Here is a 14,647-nt window from a genome sequence, read left to right as displayed (position 1 = left end):
GCATATTTGGACTTTTGCAAAGTTAAAATATGTTTTTTAATGTAATAAGCATATGCCTGAATCATAAAGGAATAAAAAGAAATTCAGAGGACAGTTAGTGATTTCGTGGCATCATTAAGCACTTACTTTAATAGGTTGGTGAGTGGATGCTTGATTACTACTTTGAAATGTTGGGAGACCTTATGATAAGAAAGCTTGCCCTCAGTACTTTGTTTGAGGACATAAAACTCTGGTTAACAGATCAGGAGTGCAATTCTGTTGTAGAAATAGGCAAAAGGGGTCACTTCTATACAACCAGCAGGGCACAACTGCACAAGAAGTGGGTACCTTGCACTACTCACGATTATAAGGGAATCCATGGGGGAGTAGTGTAAACTTTTACATCAGGTTCCACATGGAAAGGGGAAGCCACTAGCTACAGTACATTCCAGAGCCTTGTTATTAGATGTTTCTAGTCTAATCAAATAGAGAATATAAAATTCACGAATACAGCAACAGAGTGGGGAACAAAAGCCATGTGAAGGAATTAAGAGGTAGCATGATGGTAATGGCAGGGTGTCTTGAAACCCCATGTGCTCCAGTCTTCAGTTTATCATAAGTACCTGTACCCTATCCTGGTATAGGGTAAAGAAACAAATACTAAAATGAATACTGGATCAGACATACATTTTGTTAAGCCTGAAGTTGTTAGAAAGGAACAACACTTGCCAATGCAGTCCACTACACTTAAGGGGTATGACAGACACCTTTTCAGATACCATTGGCTAGGGTTGTCTTGGACTAGGAAGGGGCAGGAAGAGAAGATGATAACAATAATTAATTATATCTGGGCCAGTGTTCTAATATGTAATGATTCTGATGCAATTGTATGCATCTAGGCATTCACATGGGGAAGTGGGAGGGGAGACCTAGCCTGTACTCAAACTTTCAGTATAGGCTGGTGATGCAGATAATTCATAGAAATAGCTAGATAGTAGCAACAAGCCTGACTTTAAGCTATATCTGTCAAATGATACTGGGCTTACCCTGGAAGGGGTTGTTTATTTTTCTTTCTTTCTTGCATGGCTTGACGAATATTGGATAATACTTAGCTACATTGTCATTTAAATTTGTAACTGAAGTTTTTTCTCTTACACAGTACTTCACTTTACTGTTAAAATGTAGTCTGCTATTTGGAGCATGGTCTCTCACCCCCTTCAAAGTTAGACTTCTTTCAGATCAGCAATATTATACTGGCACCAAATTGAACAGTCCCCCTTTCCTGGTTGATTAATTACATCTGCTTAATATTTTCTGCAAATACCTGACTTTTATCAACTCATTTTTATAAATAATTTTAGTGTTTGTGCCTCAGAAACATTCTAGTTGCTTTGGCTTTTGGCACATCACCTCCTATCTCTTGTGTGACTCCAAAGTCACAGACTTCTTTCAATATATTTCATATGCGTATTATTAGTTCTACACAGAGTTCCATACATACATTGTAAACTCTTCTCCATACTTATATGGACTTTGCTCAGATTTATTTGAAATACATAATGTACTTACTTGCTTCTTAATTGAACTGCTAGCCTTATTTTGTTCTTGGCTTACTCAAGTTCATTGACTCCTGCTAACATACAAAATACTCTCTGCTTTCCACCTCTCCAATCCCAATTTCCCAGCAACTCCACAATACAACACACTTACACTCTACCATCCTCCAATCAACTCCTACTCTGCCCCTCTTAAACACATACTTACCCACAGTATTATACCACATGCTCTTAAGGAACAGCTAATCTTATTCTAAACCCCACACTTTTAAATACATGGAGTTCTAGGATCATCCCAATCCAATCCAGCTGAAGCAATGATACACATTTATAAATCTAACCAAAGTACTTATGTTGTAACCCTTCATTGTCCATCCACCATATCACCCTCTATTTATGTTTCTTACCAAGTTTCACACCAATAATTTCATTCCCTACCACCCAAACTCACTCTTCTTTCCAGTTACCCATCACATTCCTCAGCAATACCATACCTGATTCCCACTCACTCCCCTCCTGTCCTATAACTCACTCCACCATCCCCACAGTGCAATCTAAACACCTCCCCTGTCTCTCTTATCTACAACCCGACACCCTCCCCTACAAAAATAGAATGTCCCCTTCTCCACCTCTCATCAAATTCCTAAAATTTACTATCTGGCTAATACCACTAATAAATATCCTACTTATTCAAAGTTATATTGAAACAAATCCTGGTCCCCAAACTCTGTCCTCCATCAACTACTTAATAAGAAAATATCAGTAGCCTTATTTATTACAGATAGCATTAAGAATAAATTGAAACAACTGGACTCCCTTCTTAATACCCATGACCCAGACATAGTATGCATCATGGAGTTAGAGTTAAACATTGAAACACCCAGTCTTATTCATCACTTTCCCAACTACTACTACTATTATTATACCTATTTAACAGCAGAGCAGGAGGCATGGAGGGTTAATACATCATGATACTTACAAGATAAAACCTCAAAGCCTCACTCCTGATCCAGAACACAGCCTTCCCATCAAGTGTCACAAAATTCAGACTCCTACTTATTGCACTCTTTCCATACATCATTAATCACAAAGACATTATTATCCTCAGTGACTTCAACCTCAACTTCCATGGGCCTACCAACTCTGAAGCAATAGAATACCTTACTGAACTTGGCCTTACTCACTTAAGTAGCCCAGTAAACCCAACTTTAGATCAGGAAAGCACTCTCTATTGTATCATCATTTCACAAAAGATTACTACCATCACCACAATACCTCCCTTTTTAGTGATAACTACCCCCTTTTATTTCACATAACAATGACACATAAAGCCTCTTCCAAATCTTACCATCTTCTACCTCAAAATTATACAAGAACATTACAGTCCTAAAGTAGGGATTCTAACAAACTAACTGGCAGCCTTTCCTCCAAAACACAGACCCTACCAACCTTGCAGCCCCTTGAAAGCTATTGTCCTAGACTTGCAGGATAAATATTTCCTCACAGTAACCAAGTTATGTAGATATAAACATAATAAGTAGTTCATGAATGAGCTTAAGTTCTCACCAAATTGAGAGATAAAGTTTGGCTCAAATGTAAAAGCAGTCAATTCCCTGAATTCAAGGGTAAATTTACATCCCCCTGAGGCCTGGCCAAAAAAGCCACCAGAAGGCATAAAGCTACCTTCATCCACTCCACCAAAACATGCTGATAAATAGCTCATTCCCCAAAAAACTTTGGAACTTCATTAATGGCCTCACAGAACATGCTCCATTTAACACCCTTTAACATAAAGACTCCATTCTCACTTGTTCAGGCAATCTTACAAGTATAGAATTTTTTTTAATGAATCATATATCCTCTCTCCCTTCCTCCCTTCCCTCCACACACAGGGCATGAATGCTCCAGTCCTCAAACCTGATCCCCCATTCACCCTATTCACCCCTTATACACCCTTCTTTCTACTTTAAAATAGCAACTACATCATTTAAAATACATTGATGGAATCTCCGCAGATGTTCCCACTAATGCAGATTGGCTTCTACCTTGGCTTATTGTTATATCCAAATATCATATAAATCTCAACTTCACCACCTATACAACCTTTGTCCTTCTTCCAACACAATTAAATTACAAAGGTCACCAATGGCTCTGGAAAATCTGCCTCACATCCAAGAACTCGATGTACACTAAGAGTGAGTTACAGGACAAATAAGTACATAAACCACAGCAGAGATACAAGGACCACCTTCACTGTCCCAGTGTGAAAGAATAATGGACTGTCTTTATTTCTTGTTATTTGTGAAAAATAAAACTTTTAAACTTCAACTGATAAGCAACAGAGATAAACAGTCCAAAACTTCAGACACTTATTCCTCTTCTATAAAAGTGCAGAAGAAATAAACTCTACCAGACTTAGTCACCAGAATAACTTAACATTTATTTATTTATTTTTTTGTTCAAAAGTTTTTGTTATTTTTTTCATTATAACAATAGTATTATTACATATATCTAAGTAAGCTTAATATAATAACAAACTATGTACAATATTTACACTAGGCCTGAATGGTTTAGAAAGTAATTACAAAAGTCAATCTGTGGACATGTTTAAGTAATATAAAGACAAGTATTATTATATTTTCCCTTACTTTCAAGTGTCCTCTGGATCCATTTTAAAAGTCTCGATAAGAGATATGATCTTCTTCCATGGATTCTTACTCCAAACTTTAGGATCAATTCTTAGTTCCTTGGTCTTAATTTCCATCAAAGCTGTTTCTTTTAATAGACACATAAATTCTTCAATTGTTGATTCTGATGATGATTTTCATTTTCTTGTAATACATTTTCCTGCTGCTGCTAGTAAAGTCCATAGTAGGTACAGATCATTATTATTCATTTCTATGTTTTCATTAACATTTAACAGAATTAAAGATTTTGTTAGTACAAATGTATCTCTGAAAGTGGCTTGAAGAAATTTACTTATTTCTTCCCAATAACTTTTGATTTCTGTACAATCATATAACACATGTATCTAATTTGCTTCACATTTTTGTAGTCATCTCCAGCATATAACCTCTTTACTAGAGTTGAATGTGGATAATTTATTGGGGTAAGAAATGATCTATGCAAAAATTTCCATGTGTATATCTTCCAAAATTGTGAATTGGAAGTTAATTTAATGGAATACAATAAGGTGATTTTACTTTCCATTGATAAACTTATTGTATGTCCTTTGGAAGTGAATTTCCAATAGTTTTGATGAGTTGCAGCTTTATAGTTTATTAAAATTTTGTATAATTTTGGGGTTATATTTGTCCAATTGTAGTTATTATATACAACTTCAAACATGAGTTTTGTTAGTTTGGGTTTTGTTTTGAACGAGGAATTATTAATTAATCTGCATAGATCTTGCTTATATTATATTACACTTTGAAATATTAGCCAGCCATTAGCTGAAATGTCATATGTATTTAAAATATGTTGAGTATCTAGTACTTTTTGATTGTTTATACAATGTTGCCAACATGTAAAGTTTTTTGTTTCCCAACTGGTGAAAATATTTTTATGCATCTTGTTGATGAAATTTTTTGTAAGATTAAATGGAAATAATACTTCTGTCCATAATTTTATATCTGTATTGATGGTAATAAATCTTCTGAATGAGTTATAAATATAGTTTATATAGTTTAGGTTGCTTGGTTTTGATCTATTATATTGTATATTAACACATAGAATATGCCATAGCTTATTATTTTGATCATTTAACATGAGATTTTTGGTTATGTTATTTTCATTTGAAAATATAGTAGTATGAAGAGTTTTCCAGTTGGAAAAGTAACTTGGATCTATCCAGTTTATAATTGTTCTGAAAATAGAGGCTTTGATGTATGTCTCTATATCTGGGAAATGGATCCCTCCTTTTTCCCCAAGGTCTGATATGATGCATATAAGATATTCTGTTTCTGTTAGAATACCAGAGGAATTTTAGCAGAATTGTATTTATTTATTTTAGAGTTTGTTTGCTTGGTGACATAGGAATAGCTTGAGCTATATATATTATTTTTGGAAGTAGTATTATTTTTATTAGCTGTAGTCTATCCTTATATTTCAAGTATATTGTATTCCATTTTGCTATATGTGCTTTTATGATGGTTATGATATTTCCATAGTTTGCAAGTAAGGTTTTTTTCTAGGTTTTCACATAAAGAAATTCCTAAGCAATTTATAGTGGACACTTGTTTATCAATTATATGATTTGCATTTGGCATTACATAATTTCACTTGTTCAGTAACATATAATTAGATTTTGTTTTATTAAAGTGTAGACCAGAGATTGAATAGAATTTCTCAACTTGCACGTCTAATTCTTTTAGGGAATCTTTTGAAATGGATAAGGTAAGCAGTACATCATCTACAAATAACATAATTTTGGAGCTAAATTGACCATAAATATCTATGCCTTTTATTTTTGAGTTACAACGTACAGAAGATGCAAACAGTTCCACAGCTAAAGCAAATAAAATAGGAGACATTGGGCAACCCTGTTTTGTGCCTTTAGTTATTGCTATAGCTTCTAAAGTAAATGGCCCTAGATTTACATATGCAAAATTATCTTTATATATATATTTTTATCAATGAAATAAAGGTGATGGGAAATCCATAAAGTTCTAATGCTTTAAAGAGATAATCCCAATTTAATGTATCAAATGCTTTTTCAATATCTAGTATGACTATAAGAGCTTCTTGTTTATCTTTGTTTAGTATGTCTATAAGAGTTAATATTCTTTGAATGTTATTATAAGTATGTCTATTATAAATGAAACCTGTTTGATCTTTATTTATGATTTTTTAATTCTGTTTACTAATATAGACATAAAAATTTTATAATCATTATTAAGTAAAGAAATTGGCCTATAAGAGCATTGCATGGGGTCTTTATTTTTCTTTATTATTGGTGTAACTAGTGAGTATCTTCACGAGGGGGGAATTATATTTTGTTTGTACTTCAATTAGAGTTCTATGAAATATTGAAATTACTGAGGTAGGAAAAATTATATATAATTAACTTATTATTCCATCAATTCCTGGGGTTTTATTGCATTTGCTCTCCTTAAGTTTTCTGATAACTTCTTTGTGAGAAATTTGCTTTTGAATATCAAGTTTTAACATTTCTGGTATTTTTTCCATTTTAGGAAAGTTTGTTTCTATATTTGAACAGTTGATATGTGCTTCAGGTGTTATGTATTGTTCAGTATAGTTACATTTAAAGGCATCTAGAATGCCACTTATATCTGATACATGTTTATTCTTTCTCCCCTTATGTATCATGTTTGTAATGTTTCTCTCTTGTTTGTCTTTTAATTCTCATTAGGTTATGCATATGTTTAGGTGATGTAGCATAGGAATTTAGTTTTTATTTCTCTATTTCCAGATTAGTCTTAGATTTAGAATTTCATTGTACTTCTTTATTTAGTTCTTCTATTTCTTTTTTATTGTTGGATAAATTTGTTGACTCCTTGTTTTTAATTTTTGTGATTTGTTCTTAAATATTATGTAATTCAGATTCCCATTCTTTTGTTATGTTTTTGAACCAAGTCAGGATTTTGCCATATATGTAAGCTTTCATTGTGTCCCATATTATTACAATGTTCATTTCCTCAGTATAGTTTGTATCTAAGTAGAATTGTAGTTCAGAATCTAACCATGGTTTAAATTATTTAAGTTTTGTGATGTAGGCCGGTATCCTTGTCATATATTTTAAGTTCTTAAAGTCTACTTGTATTTTAAGGGTAAGTGAATTATGATCTGATAAAGGACAAGGAATAATGGAGAAGTTATTTATTTTCATATTTAGTTCTTGAGATATAAATATTTTGCCTATTCTAGCTTGGGTATTAAATCTATAATCCTGGTGGGAAAATAGTAATGAGTTACTCTCTTTGTATCCATATGTATTAATTAAACTTAGGTTTTTGATCCAGTTTTAAGTATTTTGGCTGTTGAAGTAAAACAAAGAGATCTTTTATTAGTAGTCTCAGAATTGTCCAGAATACAATTAAAATCTCCACCTATTATTAAATTTCCTTTATAAACTTTATTTATGAGGTCTCTATGTTTGTTAACTGTTCCTGCTCCTATGCCAGGATGCCAATATATGTTTACTAATATTCTCTTGTTGAATCTCATTATAATTATAGTTATAAGTCCTTCTTTGTCTTCATATTTATAAATTATTTTGGTTTAGTAATATTTTTCTGCCATAGTATTATTACTCCTCCAGTTTTTTTATATGAAGAATGAGATAATATTACATATTCATTTGGATTCCATCTGAATTTATCATCTGTTTTAAAATGAGACTCTTGAAGAAATACCATTTGCACTTTGTTTAATTTTAGATATCTTAGTAAATTTGATCTTTTCCTAGGATTGTTCAAACCATTGATCTTTAATGGAAGTAATGTTAGTTCCATGTTATTAGTTTGTGTTTGTATTTACTTGTATTTGAGTCATTTTCAGATTTGTCTTATAGTGTTGCGATAGAATAAAGTTGTTATATATTCTATATATTCTATTCAGATTGACTTTTTCTTTTGAAGTACAAGAGTTAAGTCAAAATTCAGGCCAGTAGAAAGTAAAAAAGCAGATTTTGAAGTCAAAATTATGTAACCAAATAATCAAGTATTTCAAATTACCCTTCACCAAACATGGAGTGTAATATATTCCTAATCTGATAGACAAGATGTGTTCTATCAGATTATATCTCATGCGTAACCACAAAAATGAAAGCAAAAGCAAAATAAATTTTTCTTTCGGGCTCCATTTGGTATCTCTGGAGATGTTATTTTATGTTAAAAGTATCAATGTTAGTTAGTTTATTTAACAATTAAACTAAAGATAATTTAAACCTCACTAGGTACATTTGTTATAATTTATAATTTGTGAGATTTATCTCTAAAGTAAAAGATATTAGAATGAGGAAATCTAAACATTTCATAATTCTCTGATTAATGTTATCAGAACTATGTATCATTTATTCTGTGAATGGGTTTCCAAGTACATTCTACATTTCACAAATAGAATTTATTAAGTCAACTAATGTTTGAATACTTAGATTATTCATTTTTTATGTTGCGATATTGTTATACTATAAAATTGGTCATGTCTCAATCAGTGAATTAAAGCAGTATATATTTTTTTTAATATGCAATGGACAATTATATATTGATTATTGTCTTGCTGTTTTATAGTTCTAACTATCAGATATTACACGAACTGACATAAGATTCTTCTGTCTTTAGCCAGGAAGAAGTAATTTCTTCTAATAAGCAATAGACCATATTCGTAACCATTGTTTGTACTCTTGTGAGTATTCTGTGTTCACAGTTCAACAGAGCTGAGCTTTGAGTGTCTTGTATTACTTGTATTCATTATGTAGACACATTAAAATCATTATGTATATATAAACATATATCATGTTACAGACATGGAAGAAAAACAACATTCTTCTGCTGTTTTTGACATCTGATACAGTTATAAAAACTATTAAGAGTATTTGATTTCAGTTTGCAAAAGAAACTTTTAGTTTATAGTGTTTCTAATGCTGTAAGTGTAACTTTCATTTTTGATTCCATTATGAAAAAGGAAACATAACTGAATCCTGAAAAAGCATACACAGTTTCACAAAAGTTAGTTTCAGAGTAGTATAGGACTGTTTCCTACAATATCAACTGTGTGTATATAAAACATATCAGGTATTACATTTTTGATTAATGAAATATTCAGTAAATCTCTTATTACAAATTTAACCATCTTATGGGCTACATAATATAATTTATTACCAAACTATTTAGTATATTTTCCACAATTTTCCCATTTGCTCTATGGAGGTTATAAAGAAGGTTGAATGATATTGCTTATGGAGATTAAATATTTCTCAGTGATATTGTGACTATGGGTTGTATATTCTATTCAGAACTTTGATAATTGTTTTTGTTTTAAATAAGAGTAATAAAATTTGGTGATTATGTATTACATTTATAATAGTAGTAGAGTGAGAAACAAAAATATTCTATCCTCAGCATTCTTTGTAGACCTGTCTAAAGCCTTCGACATGGTCAATCATCAACTTCTCCTCCACCTACTAAAGTCTCTCTCTCTTGATAATCCTGCTATGAACTGGTTTGCATCCTACCTGGAAAACCGAAAACAAGCAGTTCTCTGGCAACACCATCTTTCAGACCTCCTTCCTACCTCCCTAGGTGTCCCACAGGGCTCTATTTTAGGTCCACTACTGTTTTCCATTTTCATAAATGACCTTCATCTCTCTATTCTACTATCTACCTGCATTCAATATGCTGATGACTCTACTATCATTTGTTCAGCCTCATCCCTAACTGAACTTCATTCTCTCACACAAAAAGCCTTCTCCACTATAGAACAATGGTTCTCCAACCACTGTCTACTCCTCAACTCCAAAAAAACCAAGCTACTACTCTTTACACCCTCTCACTTGTCTCCCCCTCTTCATTTCACACTTACATCCAACAATGGTACTGTTATCGCTCCAGACCCCACCACCAAACTCCTAGGAATTACAATTGACAATCAACTAAAGTTTGACACTCACATAAATACTACAATAAAATCTATTAACAAAAAACTTGGATCCCTCTATAGAATCAAACCTTTCCTGACACCAGTAGCCAGAACCACCATAGCTAGAACCCACTTAATCTTTACCCTGTTATATGCTTCCCCCATATATACCAATCTTTCTAAAAATAATCTTAACAAACTAGCTAGATCATATAACAATATTGCCAGATTTGTTACAAACTCTCCACACAGGACTCATTGATGCAAGTTCCCAATCTGTTTTAAAAAACAGTTTCTGAGCAGTTATTAATGTGCGTGGAGTGTACTTGAGATTCAGCTTTTCAATGTTTAAATTAGTACTTATATAGGTTATGTGAATTTCCTAGACATCTACACATTCCCTGCTTCATCTTAATTCAAAACAAACTTTAGGGTTAGTAGTGTGTATGGTAGCATCTTAATACAGTATGACTTTATTTGCAGCCCGTGCATTGAAATTATATTCAAAAGGCATTGGAAGTGAATCTTTATATTGTTCTGATCTAGAGGAAGTCATTTGCCTTATATTACATTTTTCTTTATGAATATGCTGATACCTTAGTAGATATTATTCAATATTTTGGCCAGGATTTTGCTAACAGTAGGAAATCCACTTCGCAGTACCCCCTCTTCTCCAAGGAAAGGTGTCTTGCTCTCCCACAGAACCACACCATGAAACCTCTAGTAGTCAGAAATGTCCTTATCTTCAACTCCCTTATTATTGAGGATGTCTTTTAGTCGGTAGCAATTAATTTAAATGTTGTTGGCCTTTAATATTAGCTTAATTGAACTTTTCTATACATTAATCTAGCTCTTGCTTTCGTGCAAATATTTGTGGTGTTATAATGTTGCTATAGCAACCAGAAGAGCTTCCATTTTTGAAGTTAAACTAACACTTCCATTTTTATGCCTTCGGAGTTCAAGAATTCACTTGTTAGTCGAGGCTGCCACCTCGCGACTGTGGTGGGAAACAAAAAACTATCAAGCTGCTTAAGGTAAGGCTATGTTTAACTAGCTCGTGCAGCTTTCCTCTTTTTTGAGTGATTTACATTAATCATATATCCAGTTACCTCACTTCAGGATACTACAAAACTTAAACTAGTTAAACCACACTCCAAAACATTCATGAGGAACTGCACAATCAAAGGCATTTAACTCTCATGAACTCTACATAATCCACAATAATCGTTCAGCAAATATTAACAAAACCCTCATAAACCCATAAACTATCTAACAAAGCATATTTTAATAAGCGTTTTGTTTTGATTCACTCCAAAACATACATACATATATTTATATACACACATTTACAAACACACACACATGGACATATTTGATTGATATATATATATATATATATATATATATATATATATATATATATATACAACCTATACAGCTAGTATCATTAATTCAAGAAAGTTATTAATTTGAAAACTATAGTTTTCTCTTTATATGTAAATATTCCAGTTTTACCAAGCAGTGTAAGTTAAGTGGCTTTATTAGAAGTACATTTTGAGATGAATAATTTTAGCTTATGTTAATAAGTTTATATTTGTTCAGTAATTTAATATATCATAATAATTATATGTAATGAAATGGGAAAACTGTTGGTTTTATATTGTTAAATATAAATTCATAATGATGTTAAACTGATAGAATATATAAACAGTTTGTGATGTGTATATATATATATATATATATATATATATATATATATATATATATATATATATATAAGTGTGAAGGTACAAATCAAATATTTAAGATTGCCTTTTGTATGATATTAATAGCTGTTAAAGCTGAAATACTTTTTTTCATTTGAAAATATTACTATAGAGTTTTGGTAGCTGAGGAATACTATTAATTCTTTGATGTTCACCAATGCATAGTTCAAATAAGATGTATTAGTGAAACATATAGTAGTTCAGATGTTCCCTTGCGAGACTGATAGCTTATCTGATGCAGAATGTACTATCTGTTACAAACAATATAAATGTTTTGCTATAAATATCTTTATGAATTTGGCAGCTAGTAGATGTTAAATAAGACATTGAAAAAGAACGTGTTATGCATAATTTTTGTTCTCTTGAAGTTTAACTCATATTTTAGTTGTTGCTTTGAGAGAATTAGATGTAGTAATGCTTATAAGTTCAGTTTTTTGTTTCTTCTTCTTCACATCAGTCCAAGTGTTCTTCTCAGGGGATCTTTTCAGAGATGTGCATGCTGACCATTCCATTTCTTCTGGTATTTAACTATGTTGTTGTTCTTGATGAAAGAAGATGCTTCTTCGAAGTTGTTGAAAGTTCTTATATCATTTGCCTGAAATATTCTGATTTTTGCAGGGTAGACAAGTTGTGCTTTTATTTTATTTTGTTTAAGAAGTTTCACTAGTGGCCACATTTTTTTCCTTAATTCCAGCACCCTGGTACAATAATCATTATCAAATGGGCTTTTTCTCCAAGCTGATTTAAGCATAAGTTCTTTGTCCAAAAATGACAAAAAATGTTACTACAATAGATCTTGGTGGAGCAGTTGGTGAGGAAGGTATTGGTTTGCCTATGACTCTGTGGGCTCTCTCTATTCCACTGGATAAGCCTTCTTTTAAATCTAGTATTTCAGGTAGCCAGGAGTTTAAAAATAAAATAATGTCCTCACCCTCAGTTTTCTCCAGGAGTCTGAAGATTCTTATATTTGTTCTGCTTTCTCTATTCTCCAAGTTGTCTGTTTTGTTGATTAACCAGTTGTTCTGTTGTAAAAGGAATTCACTGTGAGTTTTTTTCTCTTTAAGTCTCCCTTCTACGTAACATAATGAGGTTTCAATGTCAGATATTTTAGTTTGTTGTTGCAGTATTTCTTTGAGAACATTGATTTGTTTTTGACAGCTTTCTTTAAGGTTTTCTAGATTGTCTTTGAAATAATCAAATTTCAGAGATAGTTCTTGAAGAGTAGTTGACATCATTTGCATTTCCTTTTTCAATGTAGTTTCTGAATGGGAAATCTTTGAGTTGATCATTTACACACTGTTGTAGTAATCTCCGGATAATTTTGACAGGAAAATTCCAATGAAATTTCTTCAAAGTTGGTATATAGATAGGTTAAAAGTTCATTAATAAGTCTCTGCTATTTTAGTTTGATGAAATTGATTATTTTCCTGTATTTGAATATAATATTGTGGAGCTCCAAAAGATGCTGCTCTCAGTTAGCCATCTAGGCTCCCACCCCTTAGCATTTATTTATGATAAGCACCAACTAGACTTCTTCAGATTAACATGTCAATAACAGCTTTATCTACTGGAAAAACTTAATATATACTTAATAAAAACAAAGGATCATAAATTATGATTGACAAACTCATACAAAGTAATGAGTCAAGACAGCAACTCATAATAGGCCAACCTACCAGTATAAGAAGACCTGATGTAACAAAAGGCAACTTACAGCTCCACATGGATGGTTCACAGTAAAAGGAACAAAAAGCATTGTTAATCCTGAACCTCTGACCCACTGAGATACATTCTTTATGTTAGTGATACAAAAATACTACACAACTATGTTAAAATAAGTAAGTCACCACACATTCTGACCACAGGGGAACACAGTACAGGACAGACAAATCAGGTGGTAAAAAAATGAATATAACAAATCCTAACAGAAAGGCATTATAAACAACATGGAAAATAGAAAAAAATAATATGCAGAAGAAATTAACCGAACTGTCAGTGTATGGCTCAGGTTTAAAATCTGGACAGGCAGAAGTATAAATAATGACCAATCCTTACGACTAACACTGCAAGAGTAACAGAAAAAAACAACCCCTCTGAAAAAAAAAATAATAAAAGAGGCCAATGCTGAAGCAGTAGACAATGGCAACCATACAACAACAGAACAAGAAGTTCAATCCAAAGGAATCAGATGGACCATGGGACCAGACCCTAAGCTGCTTAAAAATCAATAGTGCAATCCAGACTAAAATGAGAAACACTAATAAAACAAAGTCCAAAGGCAAAAATGGAGTGCAGAAGAAGTAATTAAGGCCATGTCTGTCACCAGACAAAAACAAGGTATAACAAAGCTCCTTTCACTCATTACAGCCGAGTGACATCTCCAGGCGTTTCTGCAGTTACACCCTACTGCTCCTCTAGGCATCAAATATTGTCTGTTCATATTTGCATTAATAATTCCAAAACCATGTTACATACAAGGTATTGGAAAATTTTATCTTGAAGCATACATGATAGCAAACACAATTGTATTGATATATGACCTCTGTCAATGGGTATTTGTTAAAAATGAAAGGTGACAACTTCAATTTTTAAATGCTGAAGCCACGCCCACTAGGAGTTAAAGGTACACATTCAAAAGAGCTCTACTGGAGGGAATGAGTTAATGCCATTTAGCACCAAGGTGACAAAAAGACCCTTGCAAAAGGAATTTAAGAACTGGAATGATATACCAAAAAGGAACAAAAGACA

Source organism: Protopterus annectens, chromosome 4.part1 (assembly GCF_019279795.1).
Source record: "Protopterus annectens isolate FY-2018-M chromosome 4.part1, PAN1.0, whole genome shotgun sequence".
Taxonomy (NCBI): domain Eukaryota; kingdom Metazoa; phylum Chordata; order Ceratodontiformes; family Protopteridae; genus Protopterus; species Protopterus annectens.
The sequence above is the reverse complement of the archived record's forward strand: the minus strand, read 5'-3'. Positions refer to the sequence as shown.